General features: G+C 41.3%; 1 long non-coding RNA gene across 7 annotated transcripts in view; it reads right to left on the reverse strand.

Moving 5' to 3' along the window:
• Positions 1 to 18,408, reverse strand: part of LOC118967797 (uncharacterized) — a 98,378-nt gene that overhangs the window by 37,993 nt on the left and 41,977 nt on the right. For 4 of the 7 annotated variants that reach the window (XR_012129916.1, XR_012129915.1, XR_012129910.1 and 1 more), the window contains exon 2: positions 7,806 to 15,097. This is a non-coding gene — a long non-coding RNA (uncharacterized lncRNA). The remainder of the gene's footprint in view (positions 1 to 7,805; positions 15,098 to 18,408) is intronic. The other 3 variants (XR_012129912.1, XR_012129914.1, XR_012129913.1) reach the window with 2 other exon arrangements.

Consider the following 18,408-nt stretch of genomic DNA (forward strand, 5'->3'; position numbering starts at 1 on the left):
GAGCAGGGTGGGGATAAGTGGATGAAAAATTATTAAGGAGAAACATCAGGGGTGAGGGGGATTCTGGCTAAACCAACCTGGAGCACAAGGATCCAAGCACAGTATGAAGTCAAAGAAAATAAAAATGTTTTTTGGACCATGAAATTTTTGTTATTAACAAAGTTAAAGCATGTGCATTTCTAAAATCGGATTAAAGACTTTGTGTTTTCTGGGGCTCCACTAATAGGGTGGGTTGGACAGTAAAGTGAAAACTAGGAAGAGAAATTGATGTTCTTTATTCTCCATAGCTAGAGGTTAGAGTCTCAAGCTAGGGAACATTAATCTCTAGTATGCTGACTAGTCCATAATTTGATTTCCTACATGGTTACAACACCTTTAAAAACTCAACTGAGGATATAAACCCTGCTAGCTACTGCAAGAAGGTATATGCATAAAACTGTGCTTCTACAGCACTGCCATGCCAGAGAAAGCACATGAAAAGCCTCACAATGAATTGGTGCCTGTCAGAGCCTTTGAATATGTTAAGTACCATGCAAGTGCCTAGCAGGGCTCCTGCTAACATTGTTTTGTTGTCCTACCAAATAACTATGGCAATATCATACCATTCCCCCACTGAGTTTAACATATCATTTGCATTTACAGTGTGAAGTTGTTATTTAAGGCAGGATATTTTTGCAAGTGCAAATGTTGTATCTTCTCTCTTGCCTCTCTTATAGTGGCACAGTATTTAAGAACCTGCTGCTCAACCACCTGCTCCTGTTTGTTACTGTAAGAACCATGTTCCTGTGATCACCTTGTTTCCTCTTTGGTTGTAATATTGCCCCAAACTCATCTAGGATGATGGGTTTCATAAAGAGAATAGAAGCACCAAGGTTCCAGGAATGGCATGGCACAGTTTCACCTGATTTAGAAGGATCAACCCCACAAAGCCACACACATTCTTCCTCTTGATAAAAAATTCTCTAGGTAAGGGCAACTTCTGGTCCTTATCTTTGGGCCATGGGATTTCCAGTTTGCCCACTTTAACATGCTCAAGCCCTGAAGCATTCCTTCTCTGGACTACATCACAAATATCCATTGGGTTAAGGCAACTCTTGGGCTGGCAGGGTTAGCCTGAGAGCATCCTGATGGAGAAATGGAATGTTTGGGGCAGAAGATCTCTTCTACCCGGCTGCAGTCAGCTCCAAGAGTGGTTTCATCTTTGTGAGGCTGGTGAAAGAGATGAAAGTCTTTGTTTCATGCCAAAATGATTCATTTGGGGAGACGAGGAGTCACCATGCAATGATGTTGGTTTTATTATAATAAAAATGTTGGAGAAAAGCTAGAATCCTGGATATGAGCTAAACAAAGATAGATCAGAATGTTTCCTGCTCTTGCAGTCTTGTCTATGCACATCTCTGCCATTAGCAGGAAGACAGGATGAGAAAAGAGAGAGAGGGGAAGGGGAGGAAAAAGTGAAGAGGGTAAGAATTGGACAAAGTAAAAGAGGAAGAGCCATTCCATCTGCATGGGGCCTGGCAGAGCCACACTTACTACATAGTGCCCTCACAAATGAGGAAGACCAGGGTTAAATGCAAGAATCTTGGGTCTGGTACTCCTCTGAGTGGCAGGAAAGCGGTAGGCTAAATGAGTCTGATCGACATTGACATCTTAGCCACCCTGGCTGTCACAGAGGGTCCCAGTTCCTGTGAAGGCTCCCAGGCTGCTTGGGAGGCACTCAGAAGGAAACATGGGATTTTCAGCCACTAGGATTAAGAAAACTGGATTAAAGGAGAGGAGATAAGAGCTGTTCTTGGACAAGAAGGCAGAGAGCATCCTCTGGGGTGAAGGACAGGAGGGCTAGGGACTGTTCTTCCGGAGACAGTTGGTCACTGGAGACTAGAGGCAGGACTGGGTCAGGGCCACGGGGACTTAGAGATGTTAAAAGTCTAAGTCAATCAAATATTTAAAGACCAGACAATCTCCATGTTATTTAAACTGTTCAAGAAGGTAGAGGAGAGAAGCAAAGCTTTCCAATTATTTTATAAACATGTCACACATATCACAACGAAAGAATGATAGACCGTAGATGAATACAGCATTTTTGATGAAAAGTTTGTAACCAGAATCCAGCAGAACTTTAAAAGAATATACTTCACTCTGGGAAGGCAAAGGTAGGTAGTTCTATGTGAGGAAATCAAGTAATTCTCTATTTTTCTTCACAGGAGTAAGACCATTTAGTCATCTCCATTGGTGCTAAAAAAGAATTTTGAGAAACGTAACATATATTCATTATTTTCTAAACTGTCCTTAATCAAATTGGAATAGATTGTTTCTTAATATGTTTAAAATATATATAGCCAGTATCATGCTTAATGGTGAGACAAAAGAATAATTCTTGTTATATCAGGAATAAGACAAAGATGTCCACTAACTACTCTGAGTTAACACTGTCCTACATAAGAATTAATGCAGACAAGAAAAAAAAATAAGTAAAATAACAATTAGCTGCAAAGATTTTATCCTATATTTAGAAATTTCATGACAATGAGATATGTCATTAGAAAAAATAAGAAAATTCAATAAAGTGGGTATTATAAATGTAATAAAAAAACTAATAGCTTTCTATATACAAACAGCTACTAGTTAAAAGTATAATTTAAAAAAATCCCATTTACAGTAATAGTAAACACAAAGTACTCAGGAAGTGATCTAACAAGGAATGGATAGGAATGGATTGACCCTCACATCTCATGTTCTTTGAGAACTGTTTTTATGGTTCAAAAATGTTTAGCCTATAGGAAGGCTTGTCTGCCAGCAGAGTTTATATACCAATTAAAGTGGAAATGAGGCCCCTGCAGCTAAATTGGCTGGTCACCACAACATTTTAGAAGGAAAGGAGTACCATACTGGGTGTCCAGATCACAGAGGCCTGACTTGCTCACTGACTGTGTGACCTGCACATGTAACACATTTTCTGGACCTCAGTGTCCTCAGGTTTAAGAAAAGGAGTGAGTGCATGCACTAAATCAAATGTAAATTGGGATTTACAGATGTGTTTAAAGTTTTTTTTATTGAAGAATAGTTAACATGAATAGTTGACATACAATATGATGTTAGTTTCAGGTGTGCAACATGGTGATTTGAAGGTTATGTACATTATGAAATGCTCACCAAGGTAAGTGTAGTTACTGTCACCATATAAAGTTATTAGACTATATTTCTTATGCTGTACCTTTTATCCCTCTGACTTATTTATGTTATAATTGGAAGTTAGTACCCCATTCCCTTCACCTATTTCACCCATTTCCTCCCCTCATTCCCCTGTGGCAACCACCAATCTCTCTGCGTTTATGAGTCTATTTCTGTTTTGTTGTTCATTTATGTTTTAGATTCTACATATAAATGAAATCATATGGTAGTTTGTCTTTCTCTGTCTGACCTACTTTGCTTCACATAATACCCCCTAGGTTCATCTATGTTGTCACAAATAGCAAGATTTCATTCTTTTTTATGGCAGAGTAATATTTCACTGCATATAGGTACCAGATCTTCTTTATCTATTCATGTATTGATGGACACTTAGATTGCTTCCATATCTGGGCTATTATAAATAATGCTGAATAAGCATAGAGGTGCATATATTTGTTCAAGTTAGTGATTTTATTTTCTTTGGGTAAGTATCCAGAAGTGGAATTACTCAATCATATGGTATTTCTATTTTCAGTTTTTTGAGAAACTGCCATACTGTTTTCTATAATGGCTGCACCATTTTACATTCCCACCAACAACTCAAAGGGGTCCCTTTTCTCCACATCCTTGTTATTTCTTGTCTTATTGATATTAGCTACTCTGACTGGTGTGAGGTGATGTCTCATGTTGGTTTTGATTTGCATTCCCTAATGGTTAGTGATGCTGAGCATCTTTTCATGTATGTCTTCTTTGGAAAAATGTCTATTCAGGTCCTCTGCTCTTTTTAAATCAGATTATTTGTTTTTGGTTAGAGTTGTACAAGTTCTTCATATATTTTAGATATTAGCCTCTTAGCAAATACATCATTTGCAAATATATTCTCCCATATAGTAGGTTGCCTTTTTGTTTTATTGGTGGTTTCTACAGACGTGTTTTATTTGACCTGCTTAAAATTAGGTTTAGTTAGTAGCTAAAATGGGGATACTTCTCATAAAAATCTGCATTCTCAGCTTCTTTTGAAAAATTGCACCATCTGACTAAACAGGGTTGGCTCTCATTGCTACAATTAGCCACAGCTGCAGAAGCTCTCGCCCCCTCTCTCAGTGCCTGGCCTCAGCTTTTCAGACTCTCTCCCCCACAGTGTCACGGACTTGATTATTTACCTGACCAGCTGATCCTGAAGGCGTTTAGTTTCAGCCTTTGGTCATTCCATAAAGCTTCTCCCATGTTTACAATTTAATGATTCTAAAATTTGGTCCAGCTGTCAGTCTAGAAAACATACTCCTTTTCCACAGTTCTTAAAAGCCCAGGCATTTTGAGCTAATATGGGTGTAGCAAACTCTCGCCTGATGCCTTTCTTTCCTCTCCCCTTTGCTTGTAGCAGACTGTCCTTGGTTACCATGGTGATTACCATCCCTTAATGATACGCTGCTACCACTCAGGGAATGTAATTTTCTTTAAGCTCAGTGGAAAGCAGTGGGAGAACAGTAGTAGGTATAAAAGCTTTCTCTCCTCCTCTGTCCCTGGGTGCTCCTAAGACACCACAAGGACATCAGCAGGCTGCTGATCTGTCTCTCCAGGTAAGCCAACATGAGAGCTGCTGTCAGGATTTAAACACCTTCTCTGGGTCCCAGTGCATGTGTGGGAACCCTGAGAAAGGCCATTTCCAACCTCTGTAAAGGGTTCTGCATCAAGTCTCATGGGACTTCATTAAAAGAATCAGTTTCATAGCTAAGGCTTTCAACTCTAACCTACCACACAGAGTGAGCATCCCACGTGCAGAAAATCTCTGCACACACAGACTCAGAGTGAATGCTGCTCTACCTGTACTTTCCTCCTGTAGGGATCACCACTGAGAGAGGGGGCCTGTGCCTGGCCCTTTCTGGCTACACTGAGGGCAGTGAAAGGTAATCCACGGCCCATGGCCCTGCCTCAGCTCTGAGGTTCTGACTGTGCCCAGGGAAATGGGAGAGAATGTGTGCTCTCTCATACACAGACCCCTCCAACACCCAGGGCCTCTCACATCCTGGGCTGTTGCTTTAGAGGCACATTGGATCTGCCTAGTGCTGGCCTGGCTTACTGGGGCTTTGAAGTCTCTAACTCCTAAGGTCCATTATAAAATCATGGCCAAATACAAAACAGGACAAAAGAAAGGGGTTGAATTTTAAAACAATTTATTAGTATTACTCATTTTATTATGGTAAGAACATTTAATCTGATATCTATCCTCTTAACAGATTTTGAAGTATACAATACAGTACTGCTATATAGATACAATGTACAGTAGATCTCTAGAATTTAATCATTTTGCATAGCTGCAACTTTAAGATCAATTAACAATTCCTCATATCCTCCTCTCCGAGGCTGAAATTTAAGAAATGAGTTAATAGGCTAGACTCACCTCTATAAGACTTATCTATGTCCTCTCCTGTTTCCTGCTGATTCAAATTTCCATACTGTTAAAATTAATTAAAATGAATAATTGATGATGAAAGAAATTGAAGAAGACACAAATAAATGGAAGATATCCCATGCTTACAGATAGGAATAATAAATATTGTTAAGATGTTCATATTGCCCAAAGCACTCTACAGATTCAGTGCAATCTCTATCAAAATACCAAAGGCATTTTTCACAGAACTAGAGCACAAACCCTAAAATTTGTATGGAACCACCAAACAACCCAAACAGATAAAGCAATCTTGAAAAGAGGAGAAAAGCTGAGGCATCATACTCCCTGATGTCAAACTATACTATCAAGCTACAGTAATCAAAACAGTATGGTACTAACACAGAACAGATACATGGACCAATGTAACAGAATAGAAAGCCCAGAAATAAACCCACACATATATGACACTATATGACAAAGGAGGCAAGAATATACAATGGGGAAAAGACATCTCCTCAATAAATGAGGCTGGGGAAACTGGGCAGCTACATGCAAAAGAATAAAACTGGATCACTGTCTTATGCCATACACAATAATAAAGTCAAGATGGTTTTTAGTTCATCTTGATCTAATATAAGACCTGAAACCATACAACTCCTAGAAGAAAACAGACAGTATACTCTTGAACACTAGCATTAGTAATTTTTTTCTGGATATGTCTCCCCAAACAAGGGAAACAAAAGCAAAAATAAACAAATGGCACTACATCAAACCAAAAACTTCAGCACAGCAAAGGAAACCATTAACAAAACAAAAAGACAATCTGTTATATGGGAGAATATATTTGAAAATGATATATCTGCTCTGCTAACATACAAAATATATAAAGAACTCTTACAACTCAACACCAAAAAGACAAATAATGTGATTTAAAAATGGGCAGAGGACCTGAATAGACATTTTTCCCAAGAAGACATACAGATGGCCAACAGATACATGAAAAGATACTCAGCATCACTAACCATTAGGGAAATGCAAATCAAAACCAACATGAGACATCACCTCACACCAGTCAGAGTAGCTTATAGCAATAAGACAAGAAATAACAAGGATGTGGAGACGAGGGACCCCTTTGTGTTGTTGGTGGGAATGTAAAATGGTGCAGCCATTAAAGAAAACAATAAGGCGGTTTCTCAAAAAACTGAAAATAGAAATACCATGTGATTGAGTAATTCCACTTCTGGATACTTAACAAAGAAAATAAAATCACTAGTTTGAAAAAAAGATATGCACTTCTTTGTTTATTCAGCCTTATTTACAATAGCCAAGATACAGAAGCAGTCTAAGTGTCCAATAGATGAATGGATAAAGACCTGGTACATGTATACAATGGAATATTACTCTGCCATGAAAAAAATGCAATCCTGACATTTGCAACAATGTAGATGGATCTAGAGGGTATTATGTGAAGTGAAATAGGACAGACAAAGAAAGGTAAATGCTGTATGATTTCACTTATATGTGGAATCTAAAACACAAAATAGACTCATAGACACAGATAACAGACAGGTAGTTGCCATAGGGAAGGGGATGGGGGAATGGGTGAAATAGGTGAAGGGGAAAAATTAGTGAGATATTTGCTATCTTGATCTGGGTGATGGTTACATGAGTGCATACACATGTCAAAATTCATCTAGCTCTATATTAAGATTTCTGCATTTTTATTGTATGTACCTCAATAAAAAATCAGATAAATATGTAACTGAATAGATACGTGATAAAACCAGTAGAATCTAGGTGACCTGTATACAAAGACACCCACTGTAAAATTATTTCAACTTATCTACACATTTGAAATTTTCATAATAAAAATTGGAAAATAAATGACCAAAGCAGAGTTTATAAACAGGTGGCCCACAGGCCACATAAGGTACATACATGAGTTATTTCACCATTAAGGAATTTTAAAAAATTGCATCAGTTACAAACATTTCAAAAAAGCAGGAGATGTCACATCGAAATGTGGATTCCAGTTTCTCTAGAAAAATCAAGAGATCTAGTAACATCAGGCTCCACATTCTTGCACGGAAACATTTGGCTGGAGCCAGAGTCCCCTTTCAATGGGGCATGTCCTCTCCATTTGGATGCAAATTCCACTGGATGAGTTTCTCATTTATATTCTTGACAGTGATGCACAGCAAACCTCAAAAGGGGCAGAAAAAGTCAGGAAAGAGCAGCTTACCTCCATGTGAGCGTACATGTACACACGCAGTTGGCAGGAAAATGCAGTCCTGCGCCTTTGTCCTTGTTTTGTGGGGCCAGGAGGGAAAGCCTACTCCTGCCTGCTGCTTCCCTCAGCTTCTTGGGATGCTGCTCAGTGCCATGCCACGAGCCAAAGCAGGCAGAGGAGCGCATAAACAGGCCTGAGTGTGGCTGTCTTGAAAGACCAGTCTTGGGACTAGCTGAGCAAGACTGTATTTCTGTTAGAATATTTGCCTTCTGACTAAAATGCCCCAGGTAGTGCACTGGACAGATCATCTCCTGGCAATTTGTTGCCATCATTATTTATCATAAAGCTTCATTGTTAGGTGCCAGCCAAGGAGAGCCAGGCAGAACTCCGGTGTCCTCGAGCCTGAATTTGATCTGTGCCTATCATGATGGGAAAATTCTACCTCTTTTGTTTGTCTTCCTGGTATACAGGAGGTTTGTGGGTTTAAATACTTTCTCAGTGGGAAATGAATGATTTCCACAGTGTTTAGTGTTTCCAGAAATTGATTTTTCTCTCTGCTCATGCCTTTTCTGTGCAGGGATCCACACTCAAAAGGATGCCTTCATGGGGGTGTGCTTGTCCGTTCTTGGCTGGGAGGTCCTTGGGTGGGAGCCATGTCAAATAAATCTGCTATCCTAAGGGGCAGTCCACTGTGAGGGCTGTGAAGAAGCTGAGATACCCCCAATAGTGTAAATTGTGGGGGTGAACTCAGGCCCCTTCACCTTCTAACCCATCCTCCCGTGCCTCCTCCCTGGCTTGGAGTACAACCCTGTCTCCTTCCTCGGCCAGCTGACCTTCTGTGGTCTGAGTCCTGCCTGTCTTCCAGCCCCGTGTCCTGCTCTTCCTGCTTCCCCCCATGCTCCAGCCACCCTAGCTTCTTTCTATTTCTTTAATACCACAAAGCCTCATTTGGGCTTTGGGTCACATAAAAGCTCCTCTGAGGCCTTTTCTCACAACCAGCCCTTACCCCTCATGCCTAGTTGCTATTACATTATGCAGACATTGTTCTACTACAGTTACTATCTAAAATTATTTTCCTTTACTTGTTCAGTGTCTACCTCTATCACTTCAGTGCGAGTTCCACAGAAGAAAGTGTCTCTTGTCCACCACAGAATCCCCCATACCTGGAACAAGTGTTTAATCCACACCAGGAAGGCAAGGGAATTCTAACAATTGTGAGGCTGCAGGGGTGCAGGTAAATGCTGCTAAAAATCGAATCTGTACACATTTAATGCTCCCCAAATTTGGGCCTGCCTTTAAGGATGGGCTTCGCTGTTTGTTATATCTGGATGCCAATATTAAAATAAAACTGGCAAAGGAAGCCTGGGATTTGATGGTTTATTTCCTTAATTATGATTTTATACCACGGCTTTGGCTGGTGGCACAAGAGGCAAGGTTGCCACCTAGCGTTAGATGTGTAGATGTGTGGCACCCACAGTACCTTAAAATTTTTTTGAGTCTATACAAAGTCAAATTTCCATAACACAGACAGGAATTTACAAAGGGGGCATAAATCCCCTCTTAAGTATCTCTTAAGAGGCCCCAAATGGATTCTTTCCATTCTAATGGGCTTCTAGCAAAAGTTGAGATACTGTCTTTGTTAGCTACTGAAGAATTCTGAAGCAACCAAGACAGCTGTCTAGCTTAGTTTCCAAGGTCGCATATTTTCCACCCTCGTTTTCTTAAATTCCACCTGCCTGCACTGTCAAGGTGTGTGGCTTATAAAATAAGTGAAACCCATTTAGAGAAAAAGCAGCCCAAAATCTCAATGGCTTTTTGCCCTGTAGATATAATGGAAGGATGTCTCCTCCAGGTTCGGGGACACATGAACCATTCAGATCCCTAAGTAGCCACAACCAAGTTCAGATTTGCCTGCTCTGAAAAATCCTGGTAGCCTTAGGCTGGGTATTTCCATTCCCTAACCATGCTGAAGACTGGTGAGATGAAGGGAAGCTGTGAAAAGGAGCCAGGTGAATGTGACACCAGGGGAACCCATTTAATAAGGAGCCTCAGTTACAGGCAGGCTAAGATACTGTTCCAGGAACCTGGACTGCTGGAAATGATGGTAAATGGGTGGCAAGATGAGCTGGTGGATGGGAATAACCATGGCAACTGAACTATCCATTTCTTATTCTTTCACTTTCCTTGAGACTAAAAATAGATCAGGTGTAGGTCATTGCAAACAAGTCCAGCAATGTTTTATATCTCTTGGTACAGCTTTTTTTGTGGGCATGTGAAGAAATGCTCTCCTAACACTGAAAAGTTGTCATATACCTTCTGTTTAAACCGTCTAGTCTGTGCTCTATAGGTTATTTTAATGCACATGGTGCTCTATTTTTACTTTAAAATATGTAGCCTAAGAGCAAATAAAAAATAATTAGGGGATTACAAAGCCCGAATAGAATGCTTTTTAGACACCACCCACTCAATGCAGGAATCTCTCCCTCTCTCTTTTTTCATCCTAAGAGATCTAGGCTCTATTTGAGTCTCTGCAGTGACAAGGAGCTCACTACTTCATGATGTATCAATTATTATTATTAAACTAACCATTACAAAGTTCTTTGTCTACTTCCATTTATTCATACAACTGGTATTTTTTTTTCACCTACTCTGGTTCAGACATGGTGTTGGGCACTTCAGATCTAGTGGTGAACAAAATGAACTCAGTTTCTGATGAATGCACAGAAGTTACATTCTGTTTCTCTGCCACTTTCCTGTGGATATATACAACCAAAAACAACACAGAACAAGACCATTGTCTTTTTTCTGTAGGAGGGTCCTCTAAAGTTTGTAGAGGACCTTTTGATTTTCCCTTACCAACACAGCTTACAGAGTCAATGAGGGTTTCTTGGCTGCAAGCAAACAAAACAATGAATAGAGAAGCCCTGTCAAAAAAAGGAATCTGTTGAGGGAAATGGGGTAGCTTAGAATATTGGGGGAATGGAAGAATCAAGTCTGGAGGGGGCAGAGCAAAGGCAGCTTTGGGGATCGAAACAGAAGGAACTAATTAAGTCTTTTCAAGGTGCTGCTATTGTTTTGGCAACAATTGTTTTTAGTCTTTTATCCCTTGGATCAAGATTCATATTTTAAAGAGAATCTGTTGGCCCTGCTTGTGTCACATACCCACCCATACTGGGGGTGACAGTGGAACTTCCTGATGTCCACACAGAATGTAGCCAGCAAGCAAAGGGTGTTCCTGCAAAGAGAATCCAGGAACTGCAGGAGGATGAATGGATGCTGGTGGCAAAATCAACAAATGGCCACAACAGTCGCCATCTTCATCACCATCCTTTGGGCAGGCAGACCACTTGGAGACAGGGATGCAACGGAAACCTGGAGCTCCTCCCTTAGAAAGTAACACTTGACTGCAAGGTCTGATAGATCCACTTCCTCTCTTTAGTGCTAATCCCCAGGCCCGCCTCCTCTTCCTGACCTGATCCCTGCCAGCCTCAGCCTCGTTGGTCTCCTCCCACCCTGGATTCCTTTTCCCCAGGAGGCTCAGGAGGCACCAGCTGGCAGAGCGATGACGAAGACTCAGCCTTGTCCCTGCTCTTCCTTTTGAGACCTGCCTGCAGGTCCAGGCCAGGCACCAGCGCTGCCTCGGACCTTGCCTGCCCTTCCAAGCATGCTTCCACACCTCAACTGTCATCCTCTGCCACTCCTTATGCCACCATTTACTCATGGGCATCACCGAGCACTGTGGGAACATAAATGGGCTTAGCTGGTTTCGACACGCCTGTTGTCGAGAATTGTGCAGTTTTGCTAAAAGCACACACAGGAGTATCCAAGAATTTTCCTGGAGATTAATGTGAAGACTAAACATGTGTATATATAGAAAAGGGAAAAATCCTAAACTCTCTCCGCTACTCTAGCAGCTTTCCATGTTTTCTGGAGATTCCTACAGTATCTCACATCACATCTGCAGGCTCCCTGAGACCTCTGTAGTAGAATTCCCCGGGGCCCAGAGTCATAAATTCTCCTAAGCTACTTCCTTTTGCGTTTACATGACCTACCTCGCTTTTACCCAGTCTAATTTGAATACCAGTCCCCTGGCTAGAAGAGGCCAGAGAGCTCTTGGTTAGATCTGCCTTCACCTTGCAGAACTGAGCAGTGTTCAAAGGAGCAAGGGCTTTGCGACCAGAAAGACTTGGGTTAAGCCCTGTTCCTGTCTCAACCTAGTTGTGTGGCCTTGGTCCAGCTATTCACATATTCTATGTCTCTATTTTCTCATCTGAAAGATGGATATAACCTCATAGCATTCTTGGATTTACTGTATCAGTCGGGAGATGGAAATCACAGAGGAGACACTAAGAAAGGAGACACTTAGGAGGCAGCTACTCCCCCAGGACTGGGGAAATAAGTGGGGGTGTTTGGAACTGGCAAGGTCGAGAAGCTTGAGGAGGGCCCCACAAAGCTTGAACTCACTGCTCAGCTGTACTGTTGCCTCAGGAGCTTGAAGACAGCACGGCTGGGTGAGGCCCAGATCTCTGAGGAGGGGGAAGTGACTGGCTGGTGTTGGGTCTCTCGGCAATGTAATGGTGTTCTGTGAATGCTGGGGAGAAATGCAAACCAGAATCAACTGTGCTACCAGAGCAACCTGCTGTGTGTGCTGGGACAAAAATCCACTGTGAGGATGGCGCTGACAGGAACAGTAAGGCAGAAAGGAACAGGAGGACACAGGGAGGACACTCTTCTTCCTCCAGCCCGGCAGTCTCCCTCTAGTGCCCCCTACTGGCAAACCCTAACAGGCATCCCGCTGGTAAAGAAGAACGAGGTGGGTGGAGTCTCAGCCCCAGACTCACAGAGTGGAGGATGAAAAACTCTGGGACGCAGTACCTGAGAAACTGGCCACCCTGCATCCGCAGGCACCTTTCCTCCACACCAGAGCTTCCCTGTGGATTTGCATTGTGGAAGTCAACTCCAGCTTCTGCCTAAGATAGCAACTTCCTTTACACGGATGAGGTAGGTTCTCAACCTCATTGTATCTCTGAGTCCCACAGCCCCTCCAGTCAGTCCCAGCAGTCAGGTGCGCACCTCTAGGAGAGAGCCGCATCATCCATCATTGAGCTGTCTGTTACTCTCAAATTCAAAATCTCATCAGAACATTCTGTTACTTAAAGACTAAATTAGTCTTAAGTAAGGTTATGGGAAGGAGAAGAAATATGAAATTAGTTCATGTCAGGAGTTGACAAAACCCAACCCATTGGTCAAATTAAATTCCAAAGTAAAGTTTTATTGGAACAAAGCCACACTCATTAATTTATATATTGTCCTGCCTGCTTTGGGGTTACAGTGGTAAAGTTGAGTACTTGCAACAGAGATCATATGGTCAGTAAAACCTAAATATTTATTATTTGGCCCTTTAAAAAAAAGTTATACCCTGCTTTAGCTAAACATCTGTGCGTGTACATACACACACACACGCGCGCGCGCACACACACACATTCTAAAACTGGCTTATTCCAGTTTTTATGCTTTCAGTCAGAACCTCAACTACTCCTTTACTTGGTGTGGTGATCCAAATATTCATGAATGAATGTCAGGATGAGTTCAGAAGTGTCTGAATCCTCAGCAGTTCTGCCTTTTTTGGTTGCTGGAGTTTTCCCATTTAGTTTTATTATTGGTTATGGAAACACTGAGATACACCCCAGAAAGTCCCCTGAGTTCTGGACATGGTTTTGTAGTAGGAATACAATTGGCTCTTGGTTATCGGAATCAATCATTCCAGCAGTAAAGTGATCTCCTTTACCTGTTGGTTCAGGGACACGAGGACCCAAAATGACCAGGTGGCAGTCTCCTTCTCCAGTTCACTGGAACCATTGCTGTGCACTCAAAAGGAATCATTCATCCCTCCAAACCAGCACAGATCACTACTGCACAGATGGGAGACAAAATTGCTGCAAGAAGGTTATTCAGTTTGACAGTGAGAGGAGCCACTCCCATTCCAACTCTTGATGCCTGGGCTCATGTGTGCTGGCTGTAGATGAAAGAGCACCAAATGTTGGTTACTGGCCTGAGCATATACTGTCCTGTAACAGAACCCTGTATTTTCTGGATATTGTCTTTTAACTGGCCCTGGAATCTAGTTCTCAATGGGACATCCCACCATTCTATTGGGCCAGCTGCTTCTGGGCAATGGGCAACATGCTAAGTCAAGCAGGCATCTGCTGTATATGGTGTCTTCCATACCACCTAAAAGGCATTGATGCCAGTGACGGATCAGGCATACCTCCAAGTCAGCAGTCATTCACTAAGATGTCAGGCAAAAGAAAGAGGCCAGCTTAGCCAAACATCCATGGGTTACTGTCAATCTCTAGCTCTATCTGGGTGTTCTTTGTACTTCTTGTTTTTCTTTTTTTCTAGAAATGGTCCTGTCATGGACTGTTTTCCTCCTGAGCCTCTTGTCAGTGTTGTCAAAGGCTTCTCAGATCAGCAAGCACTTCATCTGCTGGAACCTGGAAGGCTTCCAAGCCACTGAGGGAATTCTTCTTGCTGAACAGTCTGGGCAATGGCTTCTTAGACCATTCCAGACTTCATGATAGCTGCATCCTAACTGACATAATTTTTCATGGTTGCTCAGCCAGAGTAGTTATCATGGGCTTGGTAAAGGAGCCATTTCTGTCTCTCAGGCACAGGAACTGGGTGAGGATGAGGCCAGCCTGGAGTGCCTAGACCCCAGGCCAGGACAGCAATGCCCAGATCTTTGGCCATTGCCCAATCCCTTCTTTAACATTTAATGCAATATACTTGATATGAATTAAATCAAACCTTATTTTAGTCATTTCTGCTAAAGTCATACTCTCTGTAAAGTCATACATATCGAAGTTTTTCTAGTACAGGATTATCAAAAGTAACACCAGGGTTTCATTGGACCCCGGCAATTATTACACGGGATCCTGGGAAGGAACAAATAAGCAAGAATCTGGATAAGCTCACATACTAAGATTAATTGTTTATAATTATGTACGTATGTAAGTGCTTTCTCATGTAAGAACAATAAGGTTTGTGTGTTGCAAATTTTAAATTTCCCAGTTTGTAGTTGGCCTTTCAATTTTGGTAATACAAGAGCTTTGAACTTTGCCATTTAATCAGAAAAAACTTGACAAGTATATCCAAATAACATTTCCTATATTTTTTTGGATTCTTTGAGTCATTGTGTTATAGAATCAGGAAAGGCTGAAAGTCGGAAGCCTGACCCAACTGTGTTCTCACCATCACCAACATGCCGGGTGTGACTCTGGGCTTCGCCTCGTGGGTATCCTCATCTGTAAAATGAAATGAGTAGATGAGATCATTACAAGGTCTTTTTCATTTAAAAAATTTGTTATGAAATGACAGGTGATATGGTTTCATGTGATGTGACTGCTAAAAGAATAAGACAGGGACTGAATTTGCTAACGACAACCATAACTTTCATATTTAAACTTAAACTCTTTCAAGCCTAACAGATATTTTTAAATGCCCAAGATAAAGTAACTATGAATTCATCTGAAATAAATATCATATATCTGATCTGAGTACATCTTATTTCTATTTCTCCAGGAATTGGCAAAATATCTCTCCACTATTACTGGAGCAATTGAATCTAGGAGCTGGCAAACAGAGGCACATGACTAATTACTAGAAAAGTCATACAGATACTCAGATTACTCTGAAGGGCATTACAGTGGGTTTGGTTTGATTCTCTATCTTGTCATGGCCAGGCCAGAATGCCTCTCTTAACAATAAACAATGACTTCTTGTATTCAACACAATCTAACCTGAAATACGAGTAAGAGGATGGAGCTAGAGATAGGTAAGGGGGAAAAAAGTTCTTGGATGAAGGGTATCGTGTTGTTTTTATATGTGTACTGGGATCTGGCCCTACACTTCTCTTAGGAGGCCAGACACTTGAAAATGATTCCAGAAAGGGAGGCAGAGACTAGCATGAGAAAAGTGGAGCTCATTCATTTCCTGTCTTCAGTACTTGTTTATGTTGAGTATGTGGATCATGGATCCAGGAAGCCAGACACAAAGAGTAAAGTAAGAGGCACAAGGAATAAATTGACTAGATTCTGGAATTGTCATGAATTTACATTGTTTGTGAAAGACAGTGTCTGACTCAGACTCCCTCTCAGAGTGCCAGGGCTCTGGCCAAGAAGCCCAGGTGGGGAGTGGGTTTTGAGCTCCTGGGCATGGATTAAGAGTCCAGAGGTGGCAGGCAGGGCTCAGGCTTCAAGAGCATGCAGCAGTGTGCTTGCACAGGGCCCTCTGCTCAGAAGGACCCCCATGCTTCAAGTTTAATGCTCTGTGATTGCTATTTTCAGATTTTTAGTAACTTTATTTTTGAATTTGTGTTTATAAGTGAAGTCAGATGGGAGGATGGAGCATGAATCAGGGACTTGGGACCCCAGCTCAAAAGCAGTCTTACTTTTTAACTCCTCCTGCTTTCTGCTTCTCGCTGCCAACTCCCCAGGCATCTCCCAGCAACCACTAGCACCCTACAGCCCTGGTCGGGGCCTGGTGAGGCAGGAAGGGTTAGGGCCAGGCACGCTCATGCCACACATGTGCCACTTGTTGTGGTTCTGGGTTTCACTCATCTCTCAAGTATCCTTGACCAAGATGAGTGTGACAGCAAATAGCAAAAAACACAATGACAAATAAGAGAGAGGCCACAAAAGAAGGAACAAAGCCCTTTCTTCTGCTTTTTAAATCAGAGGACCCACATTTTCATTATGCACTGAGCTCTGCAAATTATGTAGTCAACAATGGTGAGAGGGGAGGGGAATGACTGTCCAGGGAATGTGCTAGGCTGAAGCCAGAACATAGTGGGGAGTAAGGGCGAACACCAGATCCATGGGGCAAATACAGAGGCCAGAGCTGGGCAGTGGAGACAGGAGTTTGAAACAGGTGAGAAAGGAGAAACAGAAGGAAGTTGAAAGATGAAACCATGGCTAGGGTATTCTGAGTCCAAATTTAAACAGTGGTTGGCACTCAGTTTTATGTGTGAGCGAGGGTCTATCTGACTCAAATGGCTAAAAATGAGGCCAATCATGTTGACTGTGTTCTAAGCCGATGTTAGTCCTTGAGAGGGGAAATAAAGGTAATATTCCACTGTTCTGATCCTGAGGAAGTTTACAAAGGGCTGAAATTTCTTTCAGCTCTTCTATTGATGGATTGAATTACTACAAGGAAAATTCGGTTGTCTGTTATGCATTTAATGTGACTGTAATCCTTGAAAAGAATGACTGCTGTATCTTACAACTTTTTTCATTTGTGCTTTAATTTGTGAAGAAGGGAAAAAAAACACAGTTTCTCTCTTTGGCACCTTTAGTCATTTATATGGGAAAAATTGACTGGGCCTATTGCTCCTTACAAAAAAGGCCTGGAAAATTAGAAAGCCAGTTCTTCCCATTTGGGACTCCCTGACCTTGAGCAGCATCTTGCTCAGCACATCTCAAGTTGTGTGGAGTTTGAGGAAGAGACGCGAACAATGTTCAGTACCTTTGCTTATTTTTAACAAAATGGAATTTAATTAAGCACAATTTGTGCTTTTAATTTATTCTTCTGAAGCCTTTGTAGATTCAGTTGCTACTGCTAACTAGAGGTTAGCAAGTTTTTAACCATATTTTGAAACAGAACTTACTTATGAGAATGGCAGGGGGAACAGGGAGGAATTCTGGAAGGAGGTAACATCTGGCTTGTCTGACACTTTAAATTCTATTTATTTAACACTCATATAATGCTTACTATGGTGTCAGGCACTATTTCAAGTCCTTACAAACACTAATTAATTTAGTACTCATAACAATCAGGGCTAATTTATCCAATAGGTACAAAGCCTAGGGTCTATGAATAAAATAATTTAATCTTAATTTCTTTCCAAGTCAGGAGAAAAAAATGGAATATAATAATAAAAAATATATAATAAGGAATTTATCCTGGATGTTTATACCAGTGCAATCATGAAATACAAGTTTTAATATTATTTTATGGACAAGTGGCCTATGAAGGCAAATGTACGCAGGGCCCATGAAAAATCATAGTATGATTCTAATAATAACTCTACTTTTATCTTAACTTTATAGACAAGAAAAGTGAAGTGCATTTAAGAGATTTGACAGTGTTACACAGCTAGTAATGAGAGCTGAGACTCAAGTCATGAAGCCTGTTTCCAGTGCTACACAGAACACTGCGGAGTTATCTATGAAGTATTTCACCTGACCTTCCAGGTAGTTAAAATACTAGCTCTCTACAAAATAAAACTTGTTGTTTTAATAATTTTGGAAGAAAGTCTTCTACATACTTCCTGCCTCATTAGATTATCCTGAGCTTGATCTGTTTTTATGATGACATAGTATCCTTATCCATAAATAACTTTATTGAGCATTTTTTAATGTACCTGTCACTCTTCTAAGATTTTTTTTTAAACAAGTGGTAGCTCATTGAATCCTTACAACCCTAAGAGGCAGATAGATTTTATAGATGAGAAACCTAAGTTAAGTGAGATTAAGCTACTGGTCCAAGTTCCCCCAGCCAGTGGTAACAGTGGAACACAGGTGTCCTGGTTTCAAGCAGACCCTCTCCACCAGGGGAG

The sequence above is a fragment of the Manis javanica genome, chromosome 1, assembly GCF_040802235.1.
Source record: "Manis javanica isolate MJ-LG chromosome 1, MJ_LKY, whole genome shotgun sequence".
Taxonomy (NCBI): Eukaryota; Metazoa; Chordata; class Mammalia; order Pholidota; family Manidae; genus Manis; species Manis javanica.